Genomic DNA, 24,254 nt, shown 5'->3' with positions numbered 1-24,254 from the left:
TACTTTGAATTGGCCCTTAGACTTACTAAGAGTTCCTCATTTTATGTGCTTACTAATTCATACTATGAAACTACTTTGAATCTTAACATGCTTTGATAATAATAATATTGATAGTGAGAAAGTGAGCTTATGGTGAATAGTTAGATGTAATTTAATGTAAAAAGTAAATGTAATAGTATAGTAATTATAGTAATTAAAATAGTAAATGTAAAAGCATGGCTATGTAGCTAGATTAGTTAGTAGTTGATGAGCTAGATAGTTAGTAATTGTCTTTTGTTAGAGTGAGTTTAATTTATGTATTGAAATAGTAATTTTTGTGTTTAGAAAACTGTAGTGAGTGCTAGTTTGGTGAGGAAGCAATGTTGATAGATAATGAGGATATATTAATATAGTAATTTTCATATTAATATATATTGTAATGATTAATGAATGTGTGTACATTGGTAATGAGGATAATAAGTAATTCTGATCCCCTTCCCTTACATGCTAGAATCATGACCTAGTCCATATGATACAACCGACATACCCTAATAGAATATTAGTATCAGAGGCTTGTTAGGGTATGAATTACCTCACTAATTTATGAGTGTTTTATCTTGAACTTGCTCATTTGACTCGTGACACTAACTTAAACTAGACTGTCATCCAATCTATTTGAAAACCACCTGTGACTAAAATGTTAACACCTCCACACTATCCACATAAGTCTTGAACTCCTATTCAATGATAACCTTGTTTTACAATATGTAATTTCTTATGCGACTTCATAAGCTACAAAAAAAAAAAAAAAAATTGTTGTGTTTTTAGTAGTAAAATTTAGGGCATGACACATGATCCATGATGAATTGAACAATACTAGATACTAAATTAATATGTATATCATTGTGCATGTAAATGACAAAAATATATATCAAAATACATGTATCCATAGACAAAATTTTACACAAGTATATAGCAAAGATCATGTATCCATAGACAAAGTACTCAAATATATATATATATATATATATATACAAAATGTGGTTGATCCTGCCATTAGAATGTGTATAATATCAATGTTTCTATATACAATGTGGCATATGCCATCTCAAAATGTCTCATGATGCATCCTACGAAAACTATACTATCCTAGGGTGCTGGTGGATGATCAAAATCTAGCCTCTTCGCTACGCTAGGTGGATTGGATGCCTCCTACATAAACAAAAAAGGAAAACCCAAAGTTAGACTACTAAATTTATATGATTCTACGTATCTAACATTGAATTACTCAAATGCATAATGATCTTTTCCATAATGGATATTAATACTATCAAAATTTCATAATAAATACCTCTCTTGTCAACCTCCTGCGCCGATCAGGAGTCCTCTCGTATGCCCTCAGCAATGCTGGTACCTCTCTGATTGTGGGTTGTATATGTTCAAATACCTTTGTCAGATGAATCTACAATTTAAACTATAACATTATAATTGGTAGCATGCTAAATTTATAACATATTTAATCATGAATTCAAACTAAAACTTACTATTGTAGGCTCCTCCTCAGGAGTGAGTGGCCGCATCATCAAATCTACATAACTGTCCTGTCGAACCTCATGTGCACTAGGAGTCTCCTATGAGATACAAAATAGTAGTTGTTAATATCACAAAAATTAGTTTTGAATTTATTTATGAAGATAAGTGATGCAAGAGAATCCCATGCTCATTAGGGGAACATTGAAGAGCCAAGGCATTACAGAGGTCATGGAACATCTCTTGAAGTCAATTGGGCAATCCTTGCACCAATTATGGCTCATGGAAGCATACAAAGTTATAATGTTGGACTCATATGTGGAAAAAAGTTGTAATTGGGCATGAGATAGGATTTTAGGATTTCATATGGTAGATGAGTCATTTGATAGGTTCATGTAGGTTGTCATGATCATATCTTGTCATTAGACAAGTCAAAACGTTCTAGAATTGTGTTTTGGGGTTTGAACAAGTAGGCGCTAGTTTTTAAGCCATTTTAAGGAGGGTTTTGAAGTTTGGGTGTTTAAGCCTTAAGTGTTTTGGGTCTTGGGAACCCACCTTGCCCATTCTTCCTTGAAGCCCTAGCCTAACTTGATCAACTAGGCCTAGGTACCAAGAAGCAGTTTGGAGGGTGTTGGAGCAAGATCAGCCCAAAAGCTTTTGGATTCTTAGTAGGTTCCAAGAAGGGTGTTTGGACCTATGGAGAAGTCCCTATGCTATTAAGGGATACTGGGAGAAAAGTGCAAAGAAGGTAATTGGAAGGCTACAAGGTTTGTAGGCCTAGAAGTGCAAAGGTGTGTTGGGAGTTTGGTGGAACCAAAAAAATTGATGAGTCTGGGTTGGAATAGTATGTCCATGATTGTCTCCATTTATGGTGATAGTTGGTGAGGCTTTTGAAGTGGGATTGCCTTGTTTGGCTTGGAGGTTGAGTATACCCGGAGTGGGTAAGAGGACTTGTGAGAACTCCTAGAATCCTAAGTTGGATTGTGATAGCCATTTATTGTCTTGTGGAAGGTAGTTGCTACAGACTCTGCATCAAAAGGGGATTGAATAAGATTTTAAATTAGGAGAGATTGAAGACCATGGTGAGAAATCAATTCTTGCCATTAGATTTAGCAATCCAAATTTAAAGATAAGAAGGAACAATTTGAAACAGAGGGATATGGATGTCATGTCCTATACTGAGAAATTCCATACCCTGAGTATTAGGGGAGGACTAGAAGATGAAGATGAGAAGGTGGCTAGATACATTAATGGCCTCAAGTACAATATTCAAGATGAAATAGGATTGAATGTACCAAGGACACTTGGAGAATGTTTTTAGTTGGCAATCCGGGCAGAGGAGAAGTTGAAAAGAAAGAATGAGAAGCAAGCAAATCAGAGAGGAGGTGGAAAAATGAGAGGAAGAGGTGTAAGAAGTCAGTTTGACACTTCAAACAATCAAGACAAAGATAAAGGAAAAGAGATTAAATATAAGACAAGAGGAAGTTTCAGGGGAGGAAGATTTGGAAGTGGAAGAGGTAATAGTGTTTTTATAGGTAAATGCTTCACATGTGGAGGAGTAGGCAATCAATCCTACAAGTGCCCTAAGAAAGGTGTGGATTTCAGGAAGGAGGAGAGGAGAGTCATCTTGACCCAAGGAGAAGAGGAAGAAAAGAAGTATGATAATGCAGACCTAAACTTGAAGGAGAATCTTTGATGGTGAGAAGAGGACCACAAATGCAGCAGCAAAAGGAGACCAGACCATCCATTTTCAAGACAAATTGCATGAGCCATGGTAGGATTTGTAAGATGATAATAGACTCTAGTTCCTTTGATGATTTAGTGTCTTATGAAATGGTAAATAAACTAGGATTGAAGAAGTATCCTATTGATAGACCACATAGGGCATTTTGGGTTAGTGATGCACAAAATATTGTTGTAAGGGAGCAAGCAATAGTAGATTTCTCTATAGGAGAATATAAAAGATCAAGCTATGTGTGATCACATTCTAATGACACGCTGCCATGTAATCCTTGGAAGGACTTGGCAAGCCTCAAGGAACACTATTCATTTTGGCTCATCAAATGTTTATATAGTACACAAAGATGGTGTCAAGTTTAAGCTAAATCCTTTGACTAGTCATGATGAGGAAAGAGTTATTTGTTTTGGCAAGAAAGAGTTTTTGGACTTGCAGGAGTAGAGGGAGAGTAAACATGATATGACAGATCTGCCACTGAAGCCATCTCTTTTGGTTATGAAGGATGAGATTGATCAAGACAAAACTCAGAATTCTACGTACAAGTAGACAGTGATAGAAAAAGGAGTGATGATAGGAATAGTATGGTGTCCTTTGGTGATGAGAGTGAACAAAGAAGTGAACATATCCATGGAGGATAAGAGACAAGGTTAACATGACCTCAGACAACAAGTTATTTAGCCTTTGTCAAGGATAAAACATGACTGTTCACAATTAGCAGGCAGTAAGGTTACCATGACTGGTAACAAGGATCCAATGCTTTTTGTTTCTAATGATTTGTATGCAAGTGTGTAGGGTAATACATTGCAGGTGCAAAGTTGCAAACATCCCTCTAGAAGGATGGGAGGAAAGAAGATAGTACCCCTTAACTCTTGGGACAAGAGTTGCTTTGAAGGTGGGGTGTTTGGTGTAGGGGCACCTATTAAATCATCTAAGAGAGCCTTGGTACAAGATGAAGATAGAGGATCAAAGACATCATTGATTGTTAATTGGGATATATTAAAACCAATAATAGAATTATGTAATAAACAATGTACTTTGAAAGAAAAAAGTCATAAAAGTCCTAGTAAGGACCTAAGGGCAACATGATGTAAAATGGCCAAAAGAGCCATATGGGGTAGTCTTAGGATAGTTTCATACTTAGTTGCATTTAATAAATCCATATGATCAATTTTGAGTCAATGGAATAGTTTAGAAAGTTAGGGAATGCATAAAAACTATAGTTTGAAATTTGAATTTCAAATTCAAACGGTCATATTAGTTTTGGAGGGAAAGTAGTAATTTGGTATTTGTTTGATTAAATAAACCTTTGTAACCAACTTGGTCAGTTGGACAGGTGCATATAAGCCTATTTAAGTTGTAATGAACATATGCAAGACATGAATCATTATTGGTATGGAAAAAATCATAGAAATTGTATAGAACAACAATCATACTTTCCTCTGCATCAATTAAAAAAATAAAAAATAAATGATACTTATACGTACAATGGGGCTCTTTGTGCGAATGAAAATCCCTAATGATCTAGGACGCCAAATCTGTACAAGCTCATCGCCAGTAGCCACACCCTATATACAATAAAGAATGTAATTAAATGAGATTACCACAAACATTTTACAAGAATGCATCAATATTTAATCAATTAGAAAACATCTAATTACCTTTCCTTTGTCAATGCATGCTAGCTCACCCCCCGCACTTTGTCCCCCTGGGGTAGGTGGTATCTACAAGATAAAAGAAAGATTAGCAACCATATATGCTACAATATCAAATAGAAAAAAAAATGTGAACACAACATAATGTACTGTAGATGTCTCAAGGCCAAATGAAATGGCTGAGAGTGTAGCATCATCTATCTGTCTGAGCTCCTCCTCGATCATCAGTTAAACATGAATGAAGATCACATACATGTAAAAGTCAGTATGGCTTAAAAATTAAAATTACTCTATTATAAAAATTAACTTTAAATCACATATGTCATAACAAAAAAATGTATACACGTACCGACACCGAAGGAGTCCATGCCTCTACATTCCCCTCCTCTCTCGCATCAGGGTACGTAGCCTCTACATGTGCGTCTAGTGTATCGTCATCTAATACAAAATGATACTCAGGAAGATCACCTATGGGACCCAGGCAAATATTCTTGCATGTAATGCAAGTGTGAGGCACACAAACATGTGATGAGCTAGTTGATGATGAACTGGCACCAACATCATCAACACGAGGAGGCAGGACTAACCTAGCTTGAGATATCATTAGGCTACTCAGCCTATGAATGGCTCTGATGGTCTAAGAGCTAGCCTCTGCCATAATATCTGGATGCTGCACTCGAGGAGGGGGGGAGATATCAGGGGGGGGGGGGGGGACAAAAGTGCCAAGTTTCTTCCGCTGGGAAGAGGGTCTATCCTAAGGAGCTCCTAGTCCTAAGCCCATGTTGGGCTTAATGCTCCAATAGTTCACTTTAAATTTCAACACAAATTTTGCATATAATTTTCTAAGGAAATAAAATGGTATGTCTAAATTACCATGTGGAGGTATATCAAAGACCATCCACCAACGGTCCCAAAAATTTGCACGTATGGTGTCATTTTTGCACCATTTAATCGATAGTTTGGTTTTTTTTTGGGTCAACTGGTATACCCATTTTTGGGTTAGCAAAAAGGCTTGCCAAATCGTCTTTGGTTATGTTGAGGGCTGTGACCTCATCATAATCCAAACCATCATCAAACATCTGGTGCATTTCATCATGCCAACGAAGAGTGACATTTTGTTGGTTTGTAAGGGTTTCAATGTTATCCACTATGGTGTTTAACGTGGATAACATAGGAGCCAGTGCAGGTACATTATTGTATGTTTTATGCAAACCTCTCAACTCAGTGAGATTTTCATTTATCAAATCCTCGATTCGAGGAGGGTTTTGAGGAGGTAGAGGATCATTTGGTGGACGGTTTTGTGGGGATACTGGATCATTTGGTGGTGGGTTACAAGGAATATTATTCCCTGCCTCAGTGTCATCATTTTGATCAGCCATTCCTATTGAATTGCAAAACATAATATATATTAAAAAAAAATCTAAATTTTAACCATTTTTGTCAAAAAAACCCTAGATTCAACTAAAACAAACAAAATCATGTTAAAATCTATTAAATTTAGGTTAAAAATGAGTCCGGGGGGGGGGGGGGGAACATACCTGATATCTGATATCCAATTTTGTATTTGATATCCGATCCGTGATGGCAATACTGGCCCCAAATTCGCGTAAATTGAGGGCCCACGGGTTTGTGATTTTATTTAATCCAATGTGCATATATCGGATATCCGATATGACATGAATATAACATATAATATATAATATATATTACATTTTATATATTTTTATATTATATTTTATATTTATTATATTAATTTACTATATATTATAATATAAAATATTATATTATATAATAATATTATTATTATATTATATTATTATAATTTATAATATATTATACTTTTTTATTATATATTATATTATAAGATATTACTTTTTATTATTATATTATAGTATAATAATTATAATAATAATATTATTATTATAATATAATAGTATGATATATTATTTAATAATAATATAATTATAATTATTATTTAATATGATATTATTATTATTTAATAATATTATAATAATAATATTATATTAAATAATATTATATTAAATAATAATATCATATTAAATAATAATAATATCATTAAGTAAATATTAATATTAAATAATAATAATAATATTATTAAATAATATATCATACTATTATATGATTTTAATTATTAGTCAGATATTTGATTTAAAATCAGATATCCGATAAGGCTCGGCTTAACCTTCCAGGTTTGGTTCCTGGATAGGTAAAAAAAAGTCAGAGCGGATTTTGAAGCGCTTTTAGGCATCTTTAAACTCTTTTTTTTTTCACATCGCCACTTTTTGGCACACCATGATCCTATACATACCCTTTATTTTATTTTACTTTTTAATATTTTTTTTAAATACATACATTTTTAAAAATATATTAATTTTTGAATATATATTAAAAAAAATTCTACCTAACTCTAATAGGTTAATCAATTCCAACCAATCACAATTTAGTTCTTGTTTTTTAAAAAGAAAGGAATAATTATTTCTGTTATAGACATTCTAGAAATGGGTTTCTACCCTTCTCTATAGAAAATTTCCCTTACTCATTTGGGTTTTATGTTTAGTGTTTCATTTTCTAATGTTTTTACTTAAACAAGAAAACTCAAAACTATCAAAAATATGATCAAAAGGAGACCAACCTATTCCAAACACAAGGTAGACAATATTTTAAAATAGGAAATAAACATAGTTTTTTCAAACCCTATATGAAATCACAAATGCCTTAAAAATGAGAAATGAAGCCAAAACACAAGTCCTAAATCCAAGATTTGAAAATAAGTCTTTAACTTTGCACCAAAAACTAATTGTTCAACCTGATTGACGTAGTAAAAATAATAACCCAAAACCATCCATATAGAAAAACCTATTAGGTCTTCTAAAAATAGAAGTCAAACTTTAAAAAGAAAAGTAAAAATATAATAACTTCGTCCATAAGCTTACTCACTTAACTTATAATAACTATTAATTTTTAAAAATTTATTCATGCTTATTAAGCATAATTTAAACATAATTTAAAATTGATATCTTTAGCACAATTTTATGGAATAATTACAATTACTTAATTTAGCTAGATATAATATGCAACTTGATTGTAGAAATTAATTCATATTAATTATGTAGCTAAATTTAGGTTTTTGACTTAATAATTAATTAAATCTTTAATTTCACAATTAGATTTTTAATCAAGTCTTTTTAATTAAATAAAGATATTTAATTAATCTCATTAACTTAAATTTTCTAGCATTTAATATTTCAATAATCATAAGATTTAATTATTCCCAAGTCATAATTAATCTTAATAAATTCATTTCACCAAGCAACAAATGATAAAAATTCACACAATTGAGCCACATGAAAACAACTTTAAAAGGCTATCATGCTCAAGGTTAGGTTCACAAATTCAAGTCATCTTGATGAATTTAGATAAGGGATAACTTTAAGAAACCTCTCCCACAAAAATATACATAAAATACTAGCAAATCCAAGATTAAATGGTTGGGAAAATTTTCATCTCTAGGGCAATTTTTTCATTCCATGTTGGGAAATAAAATTTTATATGTTGGTGAATTTTTATCTTTCCCTATCAAAAATCATTTTAAATGTGGCAATTAAATCAATGGTGATGAAATTTTTTCTTGCCCAAATCGAGTTTGTAATGTGGGAGGTGAATTGATTATTTTGTGAGAGGCAAAATAATAATAGTCTTCGCTAATCTTTGGTGGTGGCTAAATAAATATATAAATATTTGGCTAATATGAAAGAAAAATTTCCAAGTGTAGTAGCTATCAACCTTTAATGCTTTATGGTTGCCAAGTGTATTGACTAGTGTCCATTGTTAATACTATCAATAACTTGTCTTATGCCATTTTGGTACCATTAATACATTAACTTTATCAACTATTGATTAATAAGAAATCAATGACAAAAGATGTATTTTGGGGCTAGTTGCTCAAAAAGATCTGGAGTCAAATGAAATTCTTCGGAATGGAGACACGTGGAAAGTTTTGCATAACAAATATTAACTAGAATGTAGTGAACGTCATATCAAGATTAAAATCATAAATGCAAGACTGGTAGTTACAATTAATACATTTCATTTCCACCCAACTTGGTAGGCACTCTGACATTAATGCGAGTCCATTTCCCGCACTTGCAAATTGATAGGAATACGAAAACTAAAGATATGAAAGATTGCAAACAATTTAATGCAACTGCTATTAAAGAGTCTCTTCAATTCCTCTTTCACTATCAAATTCTCAATCTATTTTTGGTTCTTAGTTTTGGTAGTTTATGAAATTTCTTAGGTTCCTCATGTATATTTGTTTTTAAATTGTATATTTATAGGTTTAAATAACTTATTTTCTAGTTCCTTAATGGATACACCAATTAGGTTGAGATGCAACAAAATAGATTTGCAAAAGGCCTTTTTGGGCATGATACATGAGGATGTGCTCTCTACGGTTTGCAAGGAAGATTCTAGTTGACCTTTTTTCTGCTATGCTTTGTTCATGGTCATCGACCATGAACATTTAAGAAATGAGAAGAGGTATCAGATGTTCATGAACATTACCTCCTTCCTCGCGTTTCTTCTTGACCCAGGAGGGGATCAACTAGATATTTTGATGCGTCTACATAATTTTTTTAAGGAAACATTTTTAGAAGATGAAGTCAAAATCCTTGTATTGGCTAAGCAGTTATCAAGCATTGGCATCCCTTTTGTAGATGTAGTGGAGAAGTGTTGGGAGAAATACATAAGGAGTATTTACAAAATAAACCCTTCTTGTTGGGCATGAATGAATGATAATCGACTTGCCATCAGAAGTGGGTGCAACTCGAGAGGGATTTTTTGTGGAAGTGGTTGTTATTAGATGATGTTCGTAACACTAAGTTCACAAGGCTACACAAGTTCATCAAAATTATCATCTCCAAGAGATTCCTCATGGAGGAGCTTGAAGACTCTTCTAACTGAAGGCTTCCACCTTGTTCCTTGTTCCCTATTCCAACTTCTTAGTTCCCCTTTTAATCAACTCGTGCCCTTAAGGCAAAAAACTATATTTAGAAATATTTATATATATATATATATATATATATATATATATATATATATATAAACTATTAGTAGTTAATAGTTACTTCGGATGGGCCTTCCCCTTGAATGAAAATTATGAAATAGTAAAATCAGGCCAATTTAATCAGCTTTTTTGAATATCTATGCTATGAATATGTACAATCTCAAGTATAATCAATGAAAATAATAGTTTTTGGCTTCTCAATTCATTGTTCCTATAAATGTGTGAACTATTGTTTAATTTTGTTTTTTAAAATTAAATTATTTGGTTTCAAGTCCAACTGAAAATGTAATTGGTATAGAGTGATGAATCATGATTTTCTCAAATGCATTGTTAAAATGATAGTCTTTGACTTTGTTATGGTAGATGAATGCAGGGCTAGGCTAGTGCCACATATTTCTAATGATATAATACTTATTATAAATTATTCTAGTTAACAATTATAATGATTTAATTAATAATTTAATTATAATTAAGTTAAATAATATTAAATAAGTAAAAAAAAATAGTTTGTTAAAGATAAAGTTATAATGCACCATGAAATTTAAATTATGTAAATTATATTGATTTGAAAATAAAAGTTTAAATTATAACTTATATAAAAAATTTCATATATAATATTGAAAATTATTTGAAATTCATTAGTTCCTATTTTCAAATCTAAATTTATTTAAACATCATCATAAATCTTTTTATCATGTTTTCAATAATATTTATAATTATCTAAAAATTGCTACAATTATTAAATTAAATTATCATTATCAAGTAATTATAATTGTATAAAAATTTTAAATTATAATTATCAAGCAATTATAATTTTATATTCTCAAATTTTCATTTTTTTTTCTTGTTTAATTCTATTCTAATTCATATTAAAATTGTGTAAAGTTTAATTTCTATTATGCTCTCAAATAAAAATCTTGCTTAAACAAAGTTCAGATGTGATGTTTCAACAAAAGTGTTAAAGTAGTTGAAATTTAATATAACTTTATAACTTTATTTTTCATTTGGGCAATAACATCATCATTTATCAAGAAATAATTTGTATGTACTATATTTTGACTTTTGTAAGTTTGACTAAATGTGTGCACAATGTGATTTACATACTAGTTAATATAGTAAATATAAGAAATAATTTAAAGCATTATGCAACAATTTGATAATTTAATATTTGTTATGTGAAAGGTTTAAGGAATTGATCCAGACCATTGAATGAAAGATAGATTAACAACTGTAGCTCTATTTCAGTCCTAATTTTAAAAGTTCTAACTTAAGATCTAGTTCTTCATGAAATTAGGACACATGTCCCAAATTCACTCAAGAATCAATGTGACACTTTGACAAGTATAATCTTTCTTGTGTCTTACAATTGATTAAAAGAAAGATTGACGACCTTAGATGAATTTTGGATCAATTTGGGGAATATTTTCCCTTGTGACTAGATTCATCTAAAATTGTGACACATGTCCACTTATTGGAAACTGCTTGATTATTAATTAAGTGTCAATGTCACATAAACTTTACAAATTTCATGTTAACAATGTTAATAAATTGTTGTGAAAGGATTCAATTGATCTTCTCAATTTCAGGCCTAATAATTAATTTTAAAACTTATAACATAAAGTTTATTTCTTCCCCAAATTAGGATAGGTGATGACATTGACAATTGTAAGTGTACTCTTAGTCTTTTTTATTCCATACCATAGATTGAAAGAAAGATCGCTGACCCAATCTAATTGTTGGGTCCAATTTAGGGAATATTATCATTGTTGTCTAGAGTCATCTAGAATCGTGACATGTGACACATGTTATGATTCCATAAATATTATTTCTAAATTATTTCCCAAATTAGGACATGTGTCATCATGTCCAAAATTCAATGACAAGTGATATCATTGATAGTTGTAAGTGTACTCATAATCTGTGTTATTCCACAATGCACATCATAAATTGAAAGAAAGATTGATGACCCAATATGAATTTTAGGTGTGATTTGGGAAATGTTATCATTGTTGGCTAGAGCCATCTAGAATTGTGACATGTGTCATGATTCTTGATGACTCTAGCCAACATCAATACCATTCCCTAAATTGAACCAAAAATAATATATGGCCATTGATTTTTAAGTTTTCTTTTCATTATTTAATTTTGTAAAGAATTGTATGTCTACCAATGTTTAATAAAATAAATTATTATGTACATTATTGTTACTATTAGTAATGTTTTTAATTAAGGTAAAAATAGGTTTTGAAGGGACCTAAAACCCTTTGATAAAAGAAAAAGATTAACATTAAACACCACTAGGTTTTACAAGGACCTAAAACCTAAAGTTTATAAAAAAACACAAAAATCCAAGTTTTACATGGACCTGAAACTACAAGTTTAAACCAAACACACCTAGGTTTTACAAGGACCTAGAACCTAAAGTTTAAACAAAACTAGAAAAAATAAAAAATAGAACCAACAAAACCACATAAACCAGCAACCAAAACACTAACAACCATGACCAACACCTACAATAGTTATTTAATGATCTTCTCCACCTCCTTACATGCTTCTATAGTATTTTGGATAATATCGTTTGTTGTAGAACCAAGAACCTTAGGTGATTTAGTAATCTTTTTCCTCATACTATGCCTCATTCTCTTACTTGCTCCTTTTGGACTCCTCACCCCAACTATATCTGGAGACATAATCTCCTTATTGCTTTTCTTTCCTAGACTAGCCAATGTAACACACAAGCTAGAGGTAACTTGCTCCATTATTTTCCCACTATCCTTTATTAATTGATGAAGTTCTAGATCATAGTCCTTAAGTTTGTCAAGAATGTTTCCAACTTTCACTTTCTAGATGGGCTCTCATATCATATTCATGGTCTAGTTCTTTCTGAATAACCCCAACTTTTTTCTTGAGCACCATGATCTCATTGTAGAGCCATGAGTCACCTTGAAGGGATGCCTCTTCTTTAAGCTTGGAAATATGAAGGAAATATTACTTTTCTTGTTGAGACTCATCTCTGAATCCTTTATTAGCCCTATTCACTATGTCACTAGTAGTATCCTTATTTTCTATATTGACCTGGATCTTGATGTTTGTGTCCTGCTTCTCATTGAGCTCCTCTTTATTCTCCTTACTTAGGTTGTGGTCTTTCATGACAAAGACTTTACCCTCATTATTATTTTTAGTGTCCATGTTCATTTTCCCCTCACTGGAATTCCTTTTAGAAGGAGAAAGGTGAACACTTTGTTTCCCCTCTTCATCTCCTAAAGCTTCAGATCCTATGCTAGACTCAATTTTCCTATTTTACTACCCTCCACATGATATTTTCCATTTGACATTCCTTTGCTCCTAGAATAACCTTCCAAGTTTGAGTTGAGGTCCCCCATTTCCATTTTACTATCATCCTTGGAAAAATTCTCAGAATTTGTAACTTTCTCCACATTTTTCTTTTTAATCTCCCATTTTGTTACCCTTTTTGGTACTCTTACTATCACTAGTGCCTTCCTTACTTTTAATCTTAATTTTCTTTGAGTGAGTTTTATTACCAATCACTTTTTACTTCTTCTCCACGATCAGAGAGAGTTTACCAACCTTTCTTTTATAGTAATTTTTAATAAGTAAGATTAAACCCTCATGGAGCACATGATATGACTCCTTCCTATGGACTTGGAGGCTTTGAATCAAAGAGTATTTCAAATAAAATAGGAAATATATATTCTATCTTTATACCTAAAATAATTTAGGAACATGTTGAGCTATTGTTTTGCATGATGCTTAATGACAAGAATCCTTTCGAACTCCTCTCTTGAAAAGCTAATCTGGGATCAACTCCAAGGTTTTAGGTGATCTTGTGACCTACTAGAATCCACTTAGTGGAAGATAAACGTGAATGTTCATGAGGAGGCCTTTGCTAATTAAACCAATTTTAGATAAGATGATCAATTTGCTTCTCATTTCAGAATTAACCACAAAAAGAGATATATTTTTGGTATTCTTCTATTTTTTTATGAATACAATCTAACAATGCAACTATATGAATTCCTAAATTAACCAAGTGTTTGTAAAAGAGAATAAGAAAGATAGGGTAATAAGAAGTTTAAGCAAATGACTTGAAAAGTAAATCTTTAATGGACATAAGTCACAGGAACAACACATTTGTGAGTTAAGCTTTTGAAAAGATCAGTAGGTAACCAATGAAAATAGGATCAATGCTTCCTTAATTCCATTGATGCAATCATTTATGGGAATTCAGTAACCATAAGATGTTTCACTTTTCATCAAATTGCAAGGCCACAAAAAGTGTGCTCATGCAAGATAAAAAGCTACACAGAAATAATAGGGTGATCTCTTTTTAAACTTGGTACATTAGTGGAATTTGTAAACACATGGCAAACACCAAAATTAAAAGATTGTTCAATCAAAATAATGCAATAAAAAAATTTGCTCCATTACACTCCATGAACATACATTCATAAAATATAACACACTTAGGCAAGAATCACTACACTCCAAATGCGAGCACCAAAAGCATATAATATTGCATCAAAATAATGGCCTGAAATACATATTACATCTTGAGTTTAAAAGAAATATTCTTCTCAATTTTTTGTTGAGAGAGAGAGAGACAACTTTATGCAAACATATGCTTTTGAACAAATAAAACAAATCTATTTATGTACAAACTAACTCTCTAATAGGTGTTGAGTAGGACTCCATCCTTATTTATATTATTAAATAGATGCATGAGCCTTTACATCTCTTAAAACAAAGAAATCATGAGAAAATAAGAAGAAGAAATCCATTAGATGATGTAGGAGTATCTAGAAGTGCTAAAAATAGAAGCTCCACATTCACTAGATGTTTTTAGGAGTTAAACTATCGTTGAAATGCATTTTCAGTGCATGGAAAGCTTTAAATTTGGAACTGGTAGTTAACTATCGGCACATCTTTGAATTCTTCAAAAAAATTTGGTGCACCTCAGAAGTAATGCACCTAGCAAACCCACTGCATTTGTGCACCTAGTGCACCTCAGAAGCTAGTGCACCTCGGAATTAGGTCCAAAAAACTACAAAATTTTACCAAGTTTCAAAACTGAAATTCTAGCTAATGGGTTTTGTTCCCCTTCATACTAAAGCTATGTCTAGGTATTTGCTCTTAAATTTCTCTATAATCTCAATGACTAGAGTTGCATCTAATAAATCTAAAGCTTCATATTTTCCTTTAGTTTTTTCCTATAGTTGCCCACCTCGATGTGAGTCTTTGCAAAATCTCCCAATTTTAGATCCAAATCTAATAATGCCTCTTCAACCCTAAATGTTTATCTAAAAACATCATCAATGGAAGCTTATTCAAAAGTCTTCTAAAAATTTTCAACAACTGCTTCTATAGTCATCAATTTATCCCTTGAATCATCTTCAAAAATGTCTAAGCACGCATCACTATAATATTTATCTACCTCCAAAATTTTCTCTTGGGTTTGATCCTTGAGCTTGTGAATATCCACATGTAATATTTCCATTACTTTATTGCCATCCAAAAACTTCTCTATCCAATTCTCTATTTTATCTAATTCTTGTATTGTATATACATCCATTCACATCTGATACCTTTGACCCTTTATGGACTGTAATGCTTGCAAATCCTTACCCCAGGTATGCACTTCATCCATTAACCCAAAATCTTGGTTCAAACTAGCCACTAGATATCAATTTAGTCTCATCCTATTCTAATTGCCTAAACACTTCTTTGATTCCCATTGTCACCATTAATTTGGCAAGGTCCACCGTGGGTTGTCCAAGCACAACCTCCCTGATTTGATAATCTTTTGGGGTCAAGTCCTCAATATCTGCATTTGGAGGAGGGATAACAACATATGTAAACAAGTCCTGATTCTGATCACTCATTACAAAGGCTAGTGTTCATTCATCTTCTATAGGTGACTTAGGCCTCTCAAGAGCTTCAATTAATTCTCTCATCCCCTCTTCCTCAATAGAATATTGTTACCTTTTGTTTCTAATCATCACCTCTTTCCTCAACCATCTTGAAGTACATTCCATTAGAGACTTACCCTTTGAAGAAGGAGTTTGTTCTACTATGCTCTTTCCTATTTCACTACTCTCTAGAGTTTTCTCCTTTTGTGAGAGATCCATATTGGGAGTATTTGTATCTATTTAGTCCACAGCTCTCACCTCTATATCTTTAGAAGTCTACTAAGGTTACTCACATATTTGTCCTTCCTTCGACACTTCATCAGCAGGTATTTATTATGGCTCTTCTTCCTATTCAAGTTGCACCTATTCTTCATTACTTAGAGGGAGAGGAGTAGTTGAACCTTTATCCACATAAAATGAATCTGTATTTGGTGATGATAGAGCTATATTAGGTCCTTGTGGCTAATGTGGCAACTGACTCCAATCCTCTTGTTGAGGTTGATTAGTTGAAGTATCCCTAATTTTTTCTCCCACCAACTTAGTGCCAACTAGCATAAAATCAAAATCTGACATCTTAAAGACATCAACCCCTTTATTCTATTGCTCATCAATCCATTGTTGCAACTCATCTTCCAAAGTCATATACTGAATAGGTTGTGCATTAATGGGGGGTGAGGTAATAGTGGAGCTTCTTCTCCATTCTAACTTTTTTTCCTTAGCAAGATGAGTCCTCTGACTCAAACTTCTAGAAGTGATGGAAAAGGGATAATCTTTCTAATCACCTTTGTCTCCTCTTAATTGGAGCTTTGATCTTTCTTCTCTTAGGTGCGGATGGGGAGGCTTGTACCTCTTGGTCCAGTGGAGATACTTCTTGTATTTTTGCTTTAACTCCTCCTTGCCCTTGTTCTATTAGTGGCACTTGAGGATTATCTTGGTTTGTGTAACTTCTTCATTCTCCACTCCTTGTAGATTCTTTGCCCCTTGTTGTGGTGGTGCTTGAGTTGTTCCTTATTTGGCTTAGCTTGTTGAGGGGAAGTTCTTTTCCTCTTGCCTTTACCCTTCTGAGCCCTATAATATCCAACTTCTCTGTCAAGTTGGTGCCCTATTTCTAGCCTCACTAGGGACTGAGCTATAAAAGTGGGCACTATCACCTTGGCTCCTATACCTTTTTCTAGGAAGGTTGTAGCTTGGAAAACTACCACTTAAGGAACTAGATCTAGCTTTAATGGTCTTTTTATTCAGTCCTTAGTCAATTGGATAACATGCCTGACCCTCTAATTAATATCTAAATTTTCATCTTTATTAATTTTTGCATTCATAATAGGTCAATCAAATTTTTTATCCCTATTGTACAATGGATCCAGGACCTCTTTAGTATCTTGTTGTACTTGATGAAGCCAATTATTACCTCTATTTTATGTTAATTTTAATATTCTATTTTAATACTACCAAGACAATTGTGAACTTATGCTTAGTTAAACTTATGATAAATTCTAGATAGAACTGTTAACCCATGGGTAGATAGTTATGTAATATTTTTCTAATATTATACATATAATGCAGTATTTTACATAACCATCAAAATGTGTGTTCTATTATTTGGATTTAATTTGATTATGCTTATTTGCAAATATTTCTACATCATAACTAACTTGCTAGGGAAGAAGCTAGAGGATGGTTGATAGCATTCAAGGAGGAGCATTAAAGCCCAACCACAGTGGAAGAATCATAATGGTACTAGGAGACATGACTGCTACAAAGAAGGAGCTATTATTCTAGGAATGTAGGGATGAAGTGTTGCTATATTCCCTCTGCATTTACTATTATTTTGAATTGGTTACCCAAACTTTATTGCTTATACCATGAGCTGTTATATTTCCTTCTTCTTCTTTGAAGGATTTGTAGTTTGTTTGTTTTCTTTCCTATTTTAGAATAAGAAATGATCCTCTATTTATAGGGATTGGATTGATAATTTTGGGGAGAGAAAATTTTATGGAAAAACATTGTTGACTCTTGTGGTGAGTTTTTTTTATATTTTTATGTATTGTTCTTATGTAAGGAGTTTTGGAATATAATGGAGTAATTCTTGGTTTACATTCTATGTTAGAAGATTAGTAGAAGCCAACCAAGGGGGTCCACTTGGGAGGAGGATTAAATTAGAATAGTGTAGATTTACTTCCAAGTTTCTAGTATTTTAAGTAGAAGTTATAGGTTTCTTTTGTAGCATCATACTTTGTAAATATTCTTGCAGCATCTACAAGAGCAGTTATAGTGGATGGTCTAAGTTGAAATATAAGTTAGCATATAGTGTTGATATCTGATTGAAAACATCATTGATTAGAAAAATTGTTTAAGAAGTCTATCTGTTTCAATCATTGTTTTGTTGCTAATGTCAAACCTGCCATTTTATGGTAAGATAATTTCTTATATATTTCAAGTACTATCACTTAGTTGATTGATGAGGGAGATTTGATCAACAAGATATAACAAAAGTACCAAGAGGAAAGGTTGAGTTATGATTATGTAATGAAGTACAAGGATCAATTAAGATAGTGATAACATAATGTATTGATGATCTACTCGAGGTTACAAAATGGCTAGCTACATTTATAAAGATCAAAAGAATAAGTTAAACAATGTTCATTTTCCAAGCTTGACCAAGTGGATAATAGGTGCCAAGAAAAGTTAGTTCAAGCTAAGAAAAAATTCAGTTGGAGCTAAGTGAAAACAAATTCTAGTGGATTTTGAGCAACCTACTAGATGCCAAGTAATTTTTAGTTGATGTCGAGCACTAGTAAAATCCAATTGATGCTGACTAATGCAATATGTGCTGAGCATCAAAAGATTGATAATGCCAAGCTACTGCATTATGAAAAAGATAGAAGATTCACCAAATAAAAGTTGACAAGTTTATTTTCTTGAAACTTGTGAGTTAGGAGGAAGATAAGATTGATGAGCTAGTGGCATAACATCTTATGTAAACCATTTTTGAGGTGAATTCAAAAGGATTCTAAGAGAAGTTTCTAGAGAAGAAAAGATATTGGGTAGATACATTGTATCCTACCTAATCCATCAAAAACCCTAATTTAGACTATTGGCTCCTGATTTAACAAAGTTTGAATAACCAAGTATGCAAGACAATGCATCTATGGGAAGCTATCTCTAATAATGGACACAATTGACCAAGAACTTGGGCCAACTGTAAGGCTACATTCCTTCTTCACTTCAGGCTCTACAAAACCTAGGTGGGTGAACCTCTTAAGATTTGATTATGTGACTAGTGCAATGAGCATAATCAGGATCTAGAATAACAGATGAAACTCTTAAACCTTCTATACTTAACCAAGAAATCACAAGCATGAAATAGCTAATAGCATGACTCATGAAACTAGTAAGCTAAGTGAGGGTTAGACTTTGAATAACTTTCAACGTAAAAGGGAAATATAATTGATTAATGATGTTGAATTCAAAAAAACCTCAAATATGCAGCAGTAATAACGAATGATCCCGTAGCTAATCAATGCATTATCTATTGGGAAATTCCTTTAATCAAATACATACATCTATGATATTGATGATGTATTCCATACACCAAAGTATCAGATCTATCTAATCACCTTGTGAATTAGAGATCAGTATTCATAAAGACCTCATTCTTATGAAATATCCTTCTCAAAACAACCATCTATCCTATCAAACACATCAAGCATTTACTTGGCCCTTTTTTCCAACAAAAAAACATATCTAACATACAACCTTAAAGGGATGCAAATGAGTCTCAGTTCTTTGTTCCTAGACTACATAAGACTGCAAATTACTGAGATAGGAGATGAGAATTAAAATGAAACTAATGAAATTCTTGCTCATTTGTATTCATTTCTTTGAAACAATACATTCAAATGCATGAAATTAAAACATAAAACACATAATAGATTTGAACGTTCTCTATAATCTTCACTACTATTATTCATATAAGAGAATTATGCTGAAGGAAATTGGTGTCACAATCAAGAAAACATATCAAACACTGGAACCAATGGTCTCACAGTACAAAATTGGTATCGCATCAGTGAGAGGTTTTTCTCAAAAAATTGGAACCCATACAATGATAAAGAAAGAGAATGATATAGAGGAGAGTGAATTCCTAGATCTACTGTGAAGACAACATGTGTCCACTTAGAAAACCTCTCCTAATAGTGAAAAAATCTCTCTAATCTCTCTCTGCAACTGGAAAATCAAACCCTAGATTATTTTTTGCCTCCCAAAAGCATAAAGTATCTCAAATACTTGATGGAACAATAATCGCTTTTGATGCCAGATCTCAAATCAAGGCAAGGGAAAAATTCAATTAAATGGCCTCTAGAATGCAATATAATATTTTCAAAATTGCTTTTTCTACATTCAAGCTTCAACAAGCTTTTATATCTGCCTCCTAGCCAATTTTGAAGCTCCCTGATGAAATCTACCCGTTCTACTAAGAATGCCCCAAAAAATACAAATTCACTTATAGAATGAACTGCTGAAGACCTGTGCAAAATTTGACTTCATATTCAGAAAGTTCATTTCCTTTCGGTTTGAATGATATATTGAAGCACCTATTCAAACAAAAATTGCCCCTATGGTGGCCATTTGAAGTTGAGGCTCCTATTTATGACTTTCATAGCACTTTATTATTGCAAAAATTTAACTTTTTCTATAGTTTCAAACTATAGAATAAATCAAAATTTATTTAAAATTTGGCGCACGTACTTTTTTGGGAAAAATATTTTTAAAAAATAATATTTTAAACCTTGTTTGAAATTTCCCTCTCTTCTCAATTCGATTCAAACCTTGTTGACCACCTTGCCATGTGTCAGTGTGCACAGTCATCTAACCCCTCCAACTAGGTGCCATGTGGCATCATTTCATTCATCCTCTATTTTTCCACATCAACATTGCATGTCACAGGGCCACATCATCACCTCCAGAAGCATGCCACATCTGAAGCCTCCACCATGTGTTAGTTCCTAACTCATCCACCTTACCACTAGCTCATTGCCATGTGTCAGTTCCTAATTGAGTCACCATGTCACTATGTTAACGGTCATGCACCTTTGTCTTGGCAACATAGTGACAACCGTTAGATGCACCATGTCTCACAATATGGTGCATTTGGTCATCTGATGCTGCATGTCACCACGTGTCACTGTGTAGCTAGCTCTCTAGTCCACATCACCACTTAATCATCCTGTCAAGTGGGCTCCACAATCTCATTGGATCTCCTTGGCTTTTTGGAAGGTCGCTATGTCGCTACCAAAAAACCTTGCAATTTTTTTATGGCAACATGGCACCTTCCCAAATTCTTCAACTTTTCTAGCAGGATTCCACATCTGTATTTGGTCAAAATTTATTGGTTTTCTCTATTCATCCAGTTAGCCATGGGCCCCACAGTGCATGAGGCTTGCCTTTTAAAAGGAAGTGTCTTATAGACACTTGCATATTGTGTATTGTGGAATTTAAAGACTTGAATAATCAATAACCCAACAAATGTGGGATAAATAGTTTTTAATTTGGTTTGCTCTTTCTTCCATGGCCTGTGGCTAATGTGTGAGTTCCTACTCATCTTGGGCAACTTTATTATCTGTGGTAGTCCTTAATTTTTTTTAAACATGGGTCTCCTTGAGCCCTATTCATGTTATGCAAACAATGCCTTTCCCCTTTTACCTGGGCTTCATGAATGTGAATGTGCCTAGCATTTCTTTCACCATTTGTCCTGCTACAAATCTTTCACCCAATGGAAACAAAGCACACACTTGAAGAATGCAAAGAATTGGTTGTAGAGAAATATTTATTCAAATAATATCCAAAAGGAAATCCACCAAATTATTTTCCATGTTGTTACAAGTTTTTCATTTTCCATCCAAACTCTCAAATGGCTTGTTGTGATCAACAATTGCATTCCACTCTTTGAGGCCTGCTAAGCTTTTAATATCGAGCTGATTTAGCAATATTGTACTTGTTATCATGGAGCTCCCCATTATATTGAGGTCATCAGTTATTATAAATGTAAGAATTTCTTTAACATAGCCACTATTCTCTTGCCCTCCACTTTGGCGTGCGGCTCCTTGTCTTGCAATGTGCCATGAGCTTTTCTTTTTTATATGTTGAATGACCAACTTTGAGGGATTCAAAACCTAGTCAAACATATTCAAAACAACTCAAAATTTGAAACATTGGCTCTTTGGTATGGAAAATAGACATTACCAAAGTGGCGAGTCATGGAACAGTACTAGGTGTGAGATATTCACATGTAAACATGGCCTCTTGTCGTTGTTTAAAACTTAGGCAAAAATGCAAATTTTGATAATTGTTGAACGAGACTTCACAAAATGGCTCAAAAAGGAAATTTATATTCATGGAACATATAGACACACTAAATACAAGGTGTTAGAAACATTAAACACCTCTTATGCCTCGAATGGATAACTGGGTACATGTGCATCAAAAAGCACTTATAGAGCCTAATTTTTCAACAGTACTCAAAATCGAGGCTTTGATTTTGAGTCCCAACATAGATGATGGATAATGAGTGGGAAAAAAATCTAATTTCCTATATATAGGAATGTCTGGTCATGAAGAAAAATATTTAGAGAGTTTGGTGTGAAAATCTGATAAGGAGGAAAAATGAGGTTTTGCTTCATCAAGTGACCCAAGAGAAGAGTCTACAATGGCACACTAAGAAAGAAGGCTTAAGAGGATGAATGCTTAAAGGGTGAACAAGCTATTAGAGTTGCAAAGAATGGAAACCAAGTAGATTTGAGGACTAAATAGTGATCTGTAATCTACAAGTGAGGTTGTAAGTTGTATTAGATCAAAGCTCTACTATTACTTTCTAACAATTTTATCAGTCTAGGGTAAATCCTTTGGAGTAAGGTTTGCTTAATAGTCATTGAAAAATCCTTTAATAGGGTGGAATTACATGTGAATGTCCTAAATTCCTCTAACAAGGCTCACTTTTAATAGGGTGACTAAAATCCCTTAACTGGGTCACACTTAACAATGTGTGTTGTAAGTTTTAACAGGGCATCACTTCAGAAGAGTGAAAAAGGAGTAGCATGTTACTGGTGGTTTTTCCCAAATTGGGTTTCCACATTAAATCATTGTGTCAAATGTGAAAATGAATGTGTTTTATTTCATGTTTTACATTTCTACAAGTTGATTTGATAGTAACATATAAGTGTTAGTTGATACACAATGAATGCAAGCATAGGTATAAATGTTTTATGGGCTCACTAATTGTGAAAAGTTTTATTCATACATCTAGACCTTGAATAATTGATTCACCCCCCCAATGATTCTAAAAGAATTCCAACAAATAGTTGTATTTCTAGCATTCATTTCAGTAAAGATTTAAGTGTGTTACTTTCTTGAAGCACTAGTGTAGGTTCCTTGTATGCATTTTACTTTCCTGTAGCATAAGCATAATGACTCCTTAAGAAACCTAGTACACATACAATGCCAACCATTTCAAATATAAGCCCATCAGTTAAAAAATTAAATGCACCTCATGGTGGGAGAAGTAATCCTTAGATTAAATAAACTATTCCTAAGTAAGGCCTTGAGCATGATTATTACATACCTATTGTGAGGCGAACTATTTTTGGCACTGTTGTTGGGGATGGTGTCAAGCTAAGAACATCTTTTTGGGTCATTGTTTTTTTAGTTAGTTTTTAGATATTTGCAGTCCTAAAAGTTGTTTCATAAGTGTGAATAATTCAATTGTATACATCAAAGAGGAAGACAATGAGATGAATATGATAGATTTCTTCCACAAGAGTCTCTTAATTTGAATGATGAAATTGAAGAAGAAGTTGAGTTGCCTTTTGAGGACGTAAGCCCTAATTTTCCTATAGGATCTTTCTCTAGAGAAAAATATTTGGATATAAGTGGTCTTCAACATTTTGCTAAAATCTTGGCCAACTTTCTTGATAGTTCTAGTCCAAATCCACCTATTGTTAACAATCTTGTAGCCAATGCTCCTTTTCAGCAGCAACCCCATAATCAAATACCTCCAGTAATGGTGCACCCTAATTTTCCATTTTCTCTCTTGGGCTTCATGACTAATGCTAATCTAAAAAATATACCCATAGCTTCTCTTCCAAATTTTTATGTCCTTGTAACTGAGGATCTTGATACTTTCTTGTTTGATTTCAACATACTCTATTGTAGCTTTGACTATAACATTGATGCCCACAAGCCCAAGTTGTTTCTAGCAATACTGAAGAAATCAACCTTACAATGGTTCATGGGCTTAGGAGCCAATGCAATGAGTACCTAGGATGAAATGTAAACTTTGTTTCTTG

This window comes from Cupressus sempervirens, chromosome 8 (genome assembly GCF_028749045.1).
Source record: "Cupressus sempervirens isolate cs-2001-9-10 chromosome 8, ASM2874904v1, whole genome shotgun sequence".
Lineage (NCBI taxonomy): Eukaryota > Viridiplantae > Streptophyta > Pinopsida > Cupressales > Cupressaceae > Cupressus > Cupressus sempervirens.
Note: the sequence above shows the minus strand (reverse complement) of the source record.